Consider the following 13,421-nt stretch of genomic DNA (forward strand, 5'->3'; position numbering starts at 1 on the left):
GTACCTTTATTTAACTAGGCAAGTCAGTTAAGAACAAATTCTTATTTTCAATGACGGCCTAGGAACAGTGGGTTAACTGCCTTGTTCAGGGGCAGAACGACAGATTTGTACCTTGTCAGCTCGGGAATTTGATCTTGCAACCCTTTGAGTGAGAGGAGTCTCCAAGTGGTCAAACACCTCCACAATTTCAATGCACTTTATATGACTCAAAGAAGAGTCTTCAACTATAAGGTCTCTCTCTCTCTCTCTCTCTCTCTCTCTCTCTCTCTCTCTCTCTCTCTCTCTCTCTCTCTCTCTCTCTCTCTGTCTGTCTGTCTGTCTCTCTGTGTTGTTGAGGAACTAAAGCAAGCACATGTTGTTGTTTTGTTTGGAACACACAGCCCCGCCATCACACAATTACTGTTGTTGTAAGCGAATCCAAAAACTTCCCCCTTTTATAAATCCCAATCTGGGTCATGTGGGCATCATTTGAAAGCTTGTTCTACTGCCAACATGACTAGTTAAGTTATACAACACAATCTTACAGTGTTAGGCCTTCTCTAGGCAATTCGGAGAAACAGATGGTCATTTTGTTGCGCATAGAAAGGAATCCTGACTGCATTCAGGTGCGGGTTTCCACTGCAAATGTTCTTCACAATATGACAAACACAGGCTCGTTGTGTTCAGATCAACACAAGGGTATGACACCACGTCATCTTGTAACTTGTACGTCAAACATAGTGATCATAAACGTTGACCGCTGTCTAGGACATGAGTTTGATGAGATGGAAATGTGAAGTGGACACATCTGGAATCATGGGTGTTTGGCTCGTGTGACAATCACAGCTGTATTTATTCTAATTCTCAACGTATCACCTTTCAAGGTCCTCTTAATTAACTTACTGCAAAAGTTGGCCAATTCGTGGGAGGGATGGGGACAACTTGTTAGTCATGTGAGGTGTTCCAGTTCAGAACATCTACACAGCTGTGGAGCACAGAGCCTGAACTCTGACCTCATCTATAGCATGTTACTGTACGGACACTGCGCTCTAATTTAGCACTATGTCAGGGCCAAAATCTTCCATTTTCAACACGGGTACGGGCATAGAAGGTTAAGTGTTAAGGGCATAGAGGTACGGGCATAGAGGGTTAAGTGTTAAGGGCATATAGGTATGGGCATAGAGGGTTAAGTGTTAAGGGCATAGAGGGTTACGTGTTAAGGGCATAGAGGTACGGGCATAGAGGGTTAAGTGTTAAGGGCATAGAGGTACGGGCATAGAGGGTTAAGTGTTAAGGGCATAGAGGTACGGGCATAGAGGGTTAAGTGTTAAGGGCATAGAGGTACGGGCATAGAGGGTTAAGTGTTAAGGGCATAGAGGTACGGGCATAGAGGGTTAAGTGTTAAGGGCATAGAGGTACGGGCATAGAGGGTTAAGTGTTAAGGGCATAGAGGTACGGGCATAGAGGGTTAAGTGTTAAGGGCATAGAGGTACGGGCATAGAGGGTTAAGTGTTAAGGGCATAGAGGTATGGGCATAGAGGGTTAAGTGTTAAGGGCATAGAGGTACGGGCATAGAGGGTTAAGTGTTAAGGGCATAGAGGGTTAAGTGTTAAGGGCATAGAGATACGGGCATAGAGGGTTAAGTGTTAAGGGCATAGAGGTACGGGCATAGAGGGCTAAGTGTTAAGGGCATAGAGGTACGGGCATAGAGGGTTAAGTGTTAAGGGCATAGAGGGTTACGTGTTAAGGGCATAGAGGTACGGGCATAGAGGGTTAAGTGTTAAGGGCATAGAGGTACGGGCATAGAGGGTTAAGTGTTAAGGGCATAGAGGTACGGGCATAGAGGGTTAAGTGTTAAGGGCATAGAGAAAGCACAGCTGCACATGGAGTACAGGGCTCTGATAATCCTACTCCCCAATGCTTCTAACTAACTAATGAGAGAAGGTGTGTATAGGTCGTACAGGCAGGGTGAGTGACGGATCACTGAGGCTGCAGAGAGCTATGTAGCCATCTTGTCTGGAGGCTTAGATGTTCTCAGTGAGTCTCAGTGGAGATGTGTTCTGCAACACACAGACACACACTGAGCTTACTTTCTTGGCTCCGGTTCACATCAAATCAACTTCTAATCAAATCAAATTATATTTGTCACATGGGCCGAATACAACAGGTGTAAACCTTACCGTGAAATGCTTACTTACAAGCCCTTAACCAACAACACAGTTTTAAGAAAATAGAGTCAAGAAAATATTTACTAAATAAATTAAAGTAAAAAATAAAATAACAATAACGAGGCCATATAGAGGTGGTACCTGTACAGAGTCAATGTGCAGGTTAGTCGAGGTAATTTGTACATGTAGGTAGGGGTGAAGTGCCTGCATAGATAATAAACAGGGAGTAGCAGCAGTGTAAAAAGAAATGGGGGGGGGGTCAATGTGAATAGTCTGGGTGGACATTTGATTAATCGTTCAGCAGTCTTATGGCTTAGCAGCGTCTGTTCTGTGTTTCTGTTGAAGTCTGATGTTGGGGGCGGACGGAGCAATACAACTAATCCCATCAAGGTCATGTGTGTGTGGGAAGTAGTTTGTGTGTGTGTGTGTTGGAGGCGGTGTGTGTGTGTGTGTGTGTGTGTGTGTGTGTGTGTGTGTGTGTGTGTGTGTGTGTGTGTGTGTGTGTGTGTTGGCTGCGCTGTGTGTGTGTGTTGGAGGTGGTGTGTGTGTGTTGGTTGCGGTGTGTGTGTGTGTTGGTTGCGGTGTGTGTGTTGGTTGCGGTGTGTGTGTGTGTATGTGTTGGAGGTGGTGTGTGTGTGTTGGTTGCGGTGTGTGTGTGTGTTGGTTGCGGTGTGTGTGTGTGTATGTGTTGGAGGTGGTGTGTGTGGGTGGTAATGCGTTTTAGCTGAAGGACTAGAAGCATTGGTAGTGTCTGTGGGAGAGTACAGACAGACAGGGGTATGGGGTACAGACAGGGGTATTGAGTACAGACAGACGGGTATGGGGTACAGACAGGGGTATTGAGTACAGACAGACGGGTATGGGGTACAGACAGGGGTATTGAGTACAGACAGACGGGTATGGGGTACAGACAGACAGGGGTATGGGGTACAGACATGGGTATGGGGTACAGACAGGGGTATGGGGTACAGACAGGGGTATTGAGTACAGACAGACGGGTATGGGGTACAGACAGACAGGGGTATGGGGTACAGACATGGGTATGGGGTACAGACAGGGGTATGGGGTACATACAGGGGTGTGGAGTACAGACAGGGGTATGGGGTACAGACAGATAGGGGTATGGGGTACAGACAGACAGGGGTATGGGGTACAGACAGACAGACAGACAGACAGACAGACAGACAGACAGACAGACAGACAGACAGACAGACAGACAGACAGACAGACAGACAGACAGGGGTATGGGGTACAGACAGACAGGGGTATAGATGGTTAAGCTGCTGTCCTGACGTTTCCACAGATATGAGTCTAACAAGTCCCATATAGTCCTCCTGAGCTGAGGGATCAGAAGCCAAGAGGAGAGATGGATCAGAAGCCAAGAGGAGAGATGGAGGGGGAATCTGGGAAGTGAGAGAAGATCAGAGAGAAACAGAGGAGATCTGTGACAGAGAAAAGAGGATGGCAGTAGATAGTGAAACGTACTTTTATGGCTGTAATGTGCTTGTCTCACCTAGCTATCTTAAAATTGATATATTACTGGAAATCTCTCTGGATAACAATGCCTGATAAATGACTAAACATGTGTACAGTGAGAGACTCCAGAATAGACAGACAGAGGAAATAGGACAGAAAAGATAGACAGAGGAAATAGGACAGAACAGACAGACAGAGGAAATAGGACAGAAAAGATAGAGAGATGAAATAGGACAGAATTGTTGGACAGAATAGATGGAGAGAATAGATGGACCGAGGAGGAAAAATAAATTAAGGTTGCAATGGATGATAGATGACAGACTGGGGTAATCATGGAGGAGAGATGACAGACTGGGGTAGTCATGGAGGAGAGATAACAGACTGGTAGTGATGGAGGAGAGATGACAGACTGGGGTAATCATGGAGGAGAGATGACAGACCGGGGTAGTCATGGATGAGAGATGACAGACCGGGGTAATCATGGAGGAGAGATGACAGACTGGGGTAATCATGGAGGAGAGATGACAGACTGGGGTAATCATGGAGGAGAGATGACAGACTGGGGTAGTCATGGAGGAGAGATGACAGACTGGGGTAGTCATGGAGGAGAGATGACAGACTGGGGTAATCATGGAGCAGAGATGACAGACTGGGGTAATCATGGAGAAGAGATGACAGACTGGGGTAATCATGGAGCAGAGATGACAGACTGGGATAATCATGGAGGAGAGATGACAGACTGGGGTAATCATGGAGGAGAGATGACAGACTGGGGTAGTCATGGAGGAGAGATGACAGACTGGGGTAATCATGGAGCAGAGATGACAGACTGGGGTAATCATGGAGGAGAGATAACAGACTGGTAGTGATGGAGGAGAGATGCCAGACTGGGGTAATCATGGAGGAGAGATGACAGACCGGGGTAGTCATGGAGGAGAGATGACAGACTGGGGTAGTCATGGAGGAGAGATGACAGACTGGGGTAGTCATGGAGGAGAGATGACAGACTGGGGTAATCATGGAGGAGAGATGACAGACTGGGGTAGTCATGGAGCAGAGATGACAGACTGGGGTAATCATGGAGGAGAGATGACAGACTGGGGTAGTCATGGAGGAGAGATGACAGACTGGGGTAGTCATGTGATCAATACTACACAGGTCATACTGGGACTACACATCAGCCTAGGGAGAATATAGTATTCCTGTCACACGGTGTGTGTGTGTGTGTGTGTGTGTGTGTGTGTGTGTGTGTGTGTGTGTGTGTGTGTGTGAGAGAGAGAGCAGCAGCAGGAAGCTTAGACCACATTCTCAAATGTGTTGGTGATGGAAGAAATCAAATATTTGAAAGAAAAATACACTAGCTGCTTTTTTTTTGTGTAGCCTTGGCCCAACGTCCAAACGTCCAGCCCCGTCGGGCTAGTTGGCCAAAAATGTACTGGCCCAAACATAATTTTTATTCAGATATTTATAGGCTATATCAGTTATTATGATATGTATTAAAGGGGCAGTACAGTCAAAAATGTGATTTTTCCTGTTCTTTAGAATTGCATTTTAGTAATTGTTGCTTCTAAAGCAGACCAATGTCATTTTTTTTACATCTCAAAATAGGACGCTGCCCCCTTTTCTTTTTTTAGACAAAATATTCCAAAAGAGATATCTTTCCTTCTTTTGCCAGGTCTAAGACTAATGCTAGGTGTCTTTTTGTAACTTTCTTTGTGCAGACTATCAACAGTAGCCAAAATATTGCTATTATGTTCACTGTTGAAGGTTTACGTTTGTAATTCACTTTCCCTAAAATAAACAAGTTAGATTGGTGAGCGCTTATTTTTGCTCTGAACAGCTCTCGGGTACTGTGGGAAGTTATCAACTCATGTACTGCTTGAATGAATGACCAATCGTATTACTCAAATACAAATAGCATGACTTTTTCCAATTGTAGTCTTCAGTGCTTTTCAATGGTAGACTGTGACACAGCATGAAAAGTTATCTTCAGTCACATGTTGTTACTGGTCCCGGGCCAGCGGGCCGTGGTTAATTGTCAGACCCTGCTTAGGCCCCTGAGTTTTCTCCCACTCCCCAACATCTCCCTCTTTTTCTGTGCCCTGACTAAATGGCTTACAGTATATTAGAGAAAGTGAGAATTTAAGCTGCAATAACCTGTATTAATAAGTGAGTATATACACTGTTATAACCTGTATGAATAAGTGAGTATATAAGCTGTAATAACCTATATGAATAAGTGAGTATATAAACTGTAATAACCTGTATGAATACGTGAGTATATAAGCTGTTATAACCTGTATTAATAAGTGAGTATATACACTGTTATAACCTGTATGAATAAGTGAGTATATAAGCTGTAATAACCTATATGAATAAGTGAGTATATAAGCTGTAATAACCTATATGAATAAGTGAGTATATACGCTGTTATAACCTGTATGAATAAGTGAGTATATAAGCTGTAATAACCTGTATGAATAAGTGAGTATATAAGCTGTAATAACCTGTATGAATATGTGAGTATATGAGATGTAATAACCTGTATGAATAAGTGAGTATATAAGCTATAATAACCTGTGTGAATAAGTGAGTATATGAGATGTAATAACCTGTATGAATAAGTGAGTATATGAGATGTAATAACCTGTATGAATAAGTGAGTATATAAGCTGTAATAACCTGCATGAATAAGTGAGTATATAAGCTGCAATAACCTGCATGAATAAGTGAGTATATGAGCTGTAATAACCTGTATTAATAAGTGAGTATATACGCTGTAATAACCTGTATGAATAAGTGAGTATATAAGCTGTAATAACCTATATGAATAAGTGAGTATATACGCTGTTATAACCTGTATGAATAAGTGAGTATATAAGCTATAATAACCTGTGTGAATAAGTGAGTATCTGAGATGTAATAACCTGTATTAATAAGTGAGTATATGAGATGTAATAACCTGCATGAATAAGTGAGTATATAAGCTGTAATAACCTGCATGAATAAGTGAGTATATGAGCTGTAATAACCTATATGAATAAGTGAGTATATAAGCTGTAATAACATGTATTAATAAGTGAGTATATAAGCTGTTATAACCTGTATTAATAAGTGAGTATATAAGCTGTAATAACCTGTATTAATAAGTGAGTATATGAGATGTAATAACCTGTATGAATAAGTGAGTATATGAGCTGTAATAACCTAAATGAATAAGTGAGTATATAAACTGTAATAACCTGTATTAATAAGTGAGTATATAAACTGTAATAATCTGAATGAATAAGTGAGTATATGAGCTGTAATAACCTGTATGAATAAGGAAGTATATGAGATGTAATAACCTGTATGAATAAGTGAGTATATGAGATGTAATAACCTGTATGAATAAGTGAGTATATAAGCTGTAATAACCTGCATGAATAAGTGAGTATATAAGCTGCAATAACCTGCATGAATAAGTGAGTATATGAGCTGTAATAACCTGTATTAATAAGTGAGTATATACGCTGTAATAACCTGTATGAATAAGTGAGTATATAAGCTGTAATAACCTATATGAATAAGTGAGTATATACGCTGTTATAACCTGTATGAATAAGTGAGTATATAAGCTATAATAACCTGTGTGAATAAGTGAGTATCTGAGATGTAATAACCTGTATTAATAAGTGAGTATATGAGATGTAATAACCTGCATGAATAAGTGAGTATATAAGCTGTAATAACCTGCATGAATAAGTGAGTATATGAGCTGTAATAACCTATATGAATAAGTGAGTATATAAGCTGTAATAACATGTATTAATAAGTGAGTATATAAGCTGTTATAACCTGTATTAATAAGTGAGTATATAAGCTGTAATAACCTGTATTAATAAGTGAGTATATGAGATGTAATAACCTGTATGAATAAGTGAGTATATGAGCTGTAATAACCTAAATGAATAAGTGAGTATATAAACTGTAATAACCTGTATTAATAAGTGAGTATATAAACTGTAATAATCTGAATGAATAAGTGAGTATATGAGCTGTAATAACCTGTATGAATAAGGAAGTATATGAGATGTAATAACCTGTATTAATAAGTGAGTATATGAGATGTAATAACCTGTATGAATAAGTGAGTATATGAGATGTAATATCCTGTATGAATAAGTGAGTATTTAAGCTGTAATAACCTGTATTAATAAGTGAGTATATACGCTGTAATAACCTGTATGAATAAGTGAGTATATGAGCTGTAATAACCTGTATTAATAAGTGAGTATATGAGATGCAATAACCTGTATGAATAAGTGAGTATATAAGCTGTAATAACCTGTATGAATAAGTGTTTATATTCAATTGAGTATTACATTTTTTCTCCCTCCTCCTTTCAGTCGGTTACCACGGAAACAGGGCTCGGTGCTGTATTGTACAGCGGTTATTATTCTACAGTGGCTCCGCTCCTCCCCGTGAGTGTCTACCTATCCTCTCGTTCCTCTTCATCATCCTCCTCTCCTATCATTCTCTCTTTCTAAATCTCTCTCTCTCTCTCTCTCTCTCTCTCTCTCTCTCTCTCTCTCTCTCTCTCTCTCTCTCTCTCTCTCTCTCTCTCTCTCTCTCTCTCTCTCTCTCTCTCTCTCTCTCTCTCTCTCTCTCTCTCTCTCTCTCTCTCTCTCTCTCTCTCTCTCTCTCTCTCTCTCTCTCTCTCTCTCTCTCTCTCTCTCTCTCTCTCTCGGTCAGTCAGCTGTCCACCATCAGCCACCTGGTTCATGAGAGGAACCTTCACTCTGATGTTCTACTCATCATTGTTAAGGACCTGTTCCGAGTCTGACCGGACCTCAAGGTCATCCTTATGAGTTCCACGCTCAACTTTGGTACGCAATAACTGGATTCAGTGTGTGTTTGGTCATAGCAAAATGTGCAATGGAGTTTGAAAGTAAAAAATGGAAATTGGGAATGAACATTGAAATAAAATCAGTATATTCCCCCTCCACTCTTTCTCCCACCCTCTCTCTCTTTCTCCATGTCTCTCTCCCTCTCTCTCTTTCTCCATGTCTCTCTCCCTCTCTCCCCTTCTCCCTGTCTCTCTATCTCTCTCCCTTTCTCCATGTCTCTCTCCCTCTCTCCCTCTCTCCCCTTCTCCCTGTCTCTCTATCTCTCTCCCTTTCTCCATGTCTCTCTCCCTCTCTCCCCTTCTCCCTGTCTCTCTATCTCTCTCCCTTTCTCCATGTCTCTCTCCCTCCCTCTCTCCCTTTCTTCCTCCCTCTCTCCATGTCTCTCTCCATGTCTCCAGATAACTGTTCTATGATCCACATCCCGGGGATGACCTTCCCAGTACAAGAGGTCCTACTGGAGGATGTGTTGGAGCTGGTCCTTCTACGCCCTCACACAACCAGACCTGTGAGTTACTGAGGGGGGAAGAGAGCTGGTCCTTCTACGCCCTCACACAACCAGACCTGTGAGTTACTGAGGGGGGAAGAGAGCTGGTCCTTCTACGCCCTCACACAACCAGACCTGTGAGTTACTGAGGGGGGAAGAGAGCTGGTCCTTCTACGCCCTCACACAACCAGACCTGTGAGTTACTGAGGGGGGAGAGAGCTGGTCCTTCTACGCCCTCACACAACCAGACCTGTGAGTTACTGAGGGGGGAGAGAGCTGGTCCTTCTACGCCCTCACACAACCAGACCTGTGAGTTACTGAGGGGGAAGAGAGCTGGTCCTTCTACACCCTCACACAACCAGACCTGTGAGTTACTGAGGGGGAAGAGAGCTGGTCCTTCTACGCCCTCACACAACCAGACCTGTGAGTTACTGAGGGGAAGAGGATGGGTGTGTTTATAAAGAGATTAATTTCTCCCACCAGTACCTCTGTAACTTACCATGCTGTTGGTTTATTAGACATCCATTATATTATTCTGATAGGACAATGTCAATGGTACTGAGAGGATTGTCAAAGCTGTCTAACAAAATATTTAATTTAATAAATGACTGTTATTTTTGGCTCGTTATGATTGCCGACAGCATTACTGTCTCATTCTTTGATTGATTAGTCTGTATCTCTTCCTGTTTGTGTCTGGTCCTGTCTGTGATTGGGGACTCTGCGTGTCCGTCTCGTTGTGATTGGCAGGTACCCTGACAACACCATAGATGTGTTGAAGATGATGGACGATGATGAGAAGATTGACCTGGAGCTCATTGTGCAGCTGATCAGACACATTGTGCTGAGCGAGGAAATGACTTTCAAACTTTCCCTTGGTGTGGAATAGAGCCCAAACAATAAGTTATTTTGGAATCCGACACCGATTCCGATTTTTTGGGGGTGCCAAAACTTACCGATACAGATATATACTGTTTTCTCATATATTTCATATATTTACATCCAAAAAAGCAATTGTCTAATAACTTTGCTTCACATGTTTATTTGTGACAATAATGACACATCGTGAGAATGGCAGCAAGTGTTCAGATCAGCATGAGAATCCCTTTGTTTTCTCCTATGTATTGAATATTAATTATCAGTGGACTTATCGATCGATAGTGTTATGGCGCTTAAAGACCAATATCGATGAACCGATATTGTCACGACTGTCAGAATGATCGGACCAACGCACAGCATGGTTGTACTTCCACATCTTTTTATTTATAGTGAAACGTTTCAATAAACCAAATACTAGAAATACAAAAAACAACAAACCGTGACGCAGAGAGGAAAACACACTACTCTAAATGAATCACCCACAAACACAGGTGGGACAAACATCAACATAAATATGACCTCCAATTAGAGGTAACGAGGATCAGCTGCCTCCAATTGGAGATCAACCCAAACAACACCAACATAGAAATACAAAACTAGAAACTGAACATAGAAATACAAAAACAGACAAACACCAGCCTGTCGCGCACTGACCTACTCTATCATAGAAAATAACAACTTACTATGGTCAGGACGTGACAGATATATCGGTCGGGGTCAGTCCCACTGACTGTTGATAGAGTGAAATACAACATGAGTCAGTGCAAAGTTCAATCAATAATCAATCCATATCTTTATTGTCCCATCGAGAATTTATAATAATAGAACATAAAATATCCACTTGACCAAAAAACTGTCTTTTCCCCACGTGGGACCATTATCCAGTAGCAGTGTTTGATAACATGGAGACTTGAAGAAGGGCTGTGTGGTTGAAACATGGGGAGGAGAGGAGAAGTATTTGTCTTTATTATGGATCCCCATTAGCTGCTGCCAAAGCAGTTTATACAATTCTAAAAACATTACAATACATTTACGTATTTCACAACACACTGTATCCCCTCAGGCCCCTACTCCACCACTACCACATATCTACAGTACTAAATCCATGTGTTTGTGTGTGTATAGTGCATATGTTATTTTGTGTGTGTGTGTGTGTGTGTGTGTGTGTGTGTGTGTGTGTGTGTGTGTGTGTCTTCACAGTCCCTGCTGTTCCATAAGGTGTATTTTTATCTGTTTTTAAATCAAATTTTACTGCTGCATCAGTTACTTAATGTGGAATAGAGTTCAATGTAGTCATGGCTCTATGTAGTACTGTGCGCCTCCCACTATTGAAGTAAAAAAAAAATAATATATATATATATATATATATATATATATATATATATATACTGCTCCAAAAAATAAAGGGAACACTTAAACAACACATCCTAGATCTGAATGAAAGAAATAATCTTATTAAATACTTTTTTCTTTACATGGTTGAATGTGCTCACAACAAAATCACACAAAATTAATCCAATGATAAATTTATCAACCCATGGAGGTCTGGATTTGGAGTCACACTCAAAATTAAAGTGGAAAACCACACTACAGGCTGATCCAACTTTGATGTAATGTCCTTAAAACAAGTCAAAATGAGGCTCAGTAGTGTGTGTGGCCTCCACGTGCCTGTATGACCTCCCTACAACGCCTGGGCATGCTCCTGATGAGGTGGTGGATGGTCTCCTGAGGGATCTCCTCCCAGACCTGGACTAAAGCATCCGCCAACTCCTGGACAGTCTGTGGTGCAACGTGGCGTTGGTGGATGGAGCGAGACATGATGTCCCAGATGTGCTCAATTGGATTCAGGTCTGGGGAACGGGCGGTCCATAGCATCAATACCTTCCTCTTGCAGGAACTGCTGACACACTCCAGCCACATGAGGTCTGGCATGGTCTTGCATTAGGAGGAACCCAGGGCCAACCGCACCAGCATATGGTCTCACAAGGGGTCTGAGGATCTCATCTCGGTACCTAATGGCAGTCATGCTACCTCTGGCGAGCACATGGAGGGCTGTGCGGCCCCCCAAAGAAATGCCACCCCACACCATGACTGACCCACCGCCAAACCGGTCATGCTGGAGGATGTTGCAGGCAGCAGAACGTTCTCCACGGCGTCTCCAGACTCTGTCACGTCTGTCACATGTGCTCAGTGTGAACCTGCTTCATCTGTGAAGAGCACAGGGCGCCAGTGGCGAATTTGCCAATCTTGGTGTTCTCTGGCAAATGCCAAACGTCCTGCAGTGCCTTAGACCGTTTCGCCACTCGGGAGCCTAAATCATGAGAATGAGAGGAGAAGTAAAACTGTATCTAGAGGTTAGGGGTCCATTTGAAGTTCAGCAACCCTGTTTCTGTCAGCTACCGTGACTCCAAATGGAGCCAGCTGGCTGATTGGCCGTGACATTGTCAGAGAGCTGAGAGGAAAAGCAGTAGATTGGCCATGACAGGGTTTTTAGATGGGGCTAGAGGCTGGCTGTCAGGGTTCCAACCGTGATGATTGGTTAATTAAGTAATTTGCCCCGGTGATTACCTCACAGACCATAATAATTGAGAGATTGAGAGAGAGAGAGAGAGAGAGAGAGAGAGAGAGAGAGAGAGAGAGAGAGAGAGAGAGAGAGAGAGAGAGAGAGAGAGAGAGAGAGAGAGAGAGAGAGAGAGAGAGAGAGAGAGAGAGAGAGAGAGAGCTCATTGGATTAGCGGAGTTGTTACTGTGTGGTGCCTTGTCTGTCCCCAGGAAATATAACATTTTGTAATATCCAGATTCCAAAAGGCAGATTTTCAAAAGGCTTTAAATATACACTACGGTTACCTTAGAAGCACAAAATATGCATAATGAAATGGAATTTTATGCATTTTGAAAACAATTTTTTTAGTAGATGGAGGCGTTTTTGCCTTGACCCCAGGCTTTATTAATCAACTTCCACAATAAATATTAGCAATAAAATATTTTTAATCTTTCGTCATTAGTTAAATTCTCTCACATCAATAGTTTATTTTCATGATTATTGTACTTATTATTTATTAAATATTTTCTGTGTGTCCCTGATGTCTTTTGAAGGCCCACCTCAGAGGAAGTTGCCCTGTCATGTAATTCCTGTCCTAGATCGGAAATTCTCATTTAGGTTCCACCTCGAAGACTGACGCAGGCTGCTAATACATATTCAGGAATTGGGGGTGGGAGCGTTGTGGTGATTTCCAAATGTAGCAGAAATGGGGCACTGACTGATAGCTGTCAGTGTAACTAACTAGCATGCTACGCTAACCTAAGCTAGCCAGCTAATAAAAGTTATGTGAGCACCATTTCAGATTAAAATAATTATATCAGAAAAATACTTCCAGCCTACCTTTCAAGATACGAGTCTCAGCTAAACCGTGCCTATAAGAGATGTTGACGTTTGTCTGACTCATGCCGTTTGATAAATACAGTGAAACCATGTCGGATTCCAGATGTCATTAATATTTGGACATGCACATGGACATTATCAAAAAGCTATATTCTTTGTTCTCTCTG

General features: G+C 42.1%; 1 pseudogene; it reads left to right on the forward strand.

Annotated features, from left to right (window-relative positions):
* Positions 1-13,421, forward strand: part of LOC123724105 (ATP-dependent DNA/RNA helicase DHX36-like) — a 29,850-nt pseudogene that overhangs the window by 6,025 nt on the left and 10,404 nt on the right.

This window comes from Salmo salar, chromosome ssa09 (assembly GCF_905237065.1).
Source record: "Salmo salar chromosome ssa09, Ssal_v3.1, whole genome shotgun sequence".
Lineage (NCBI taxonomy): Eukaryota > Metazoa > Chordata > Actinopteri > Salmoniformes > Salmonidae > Salmo > Salmo salar.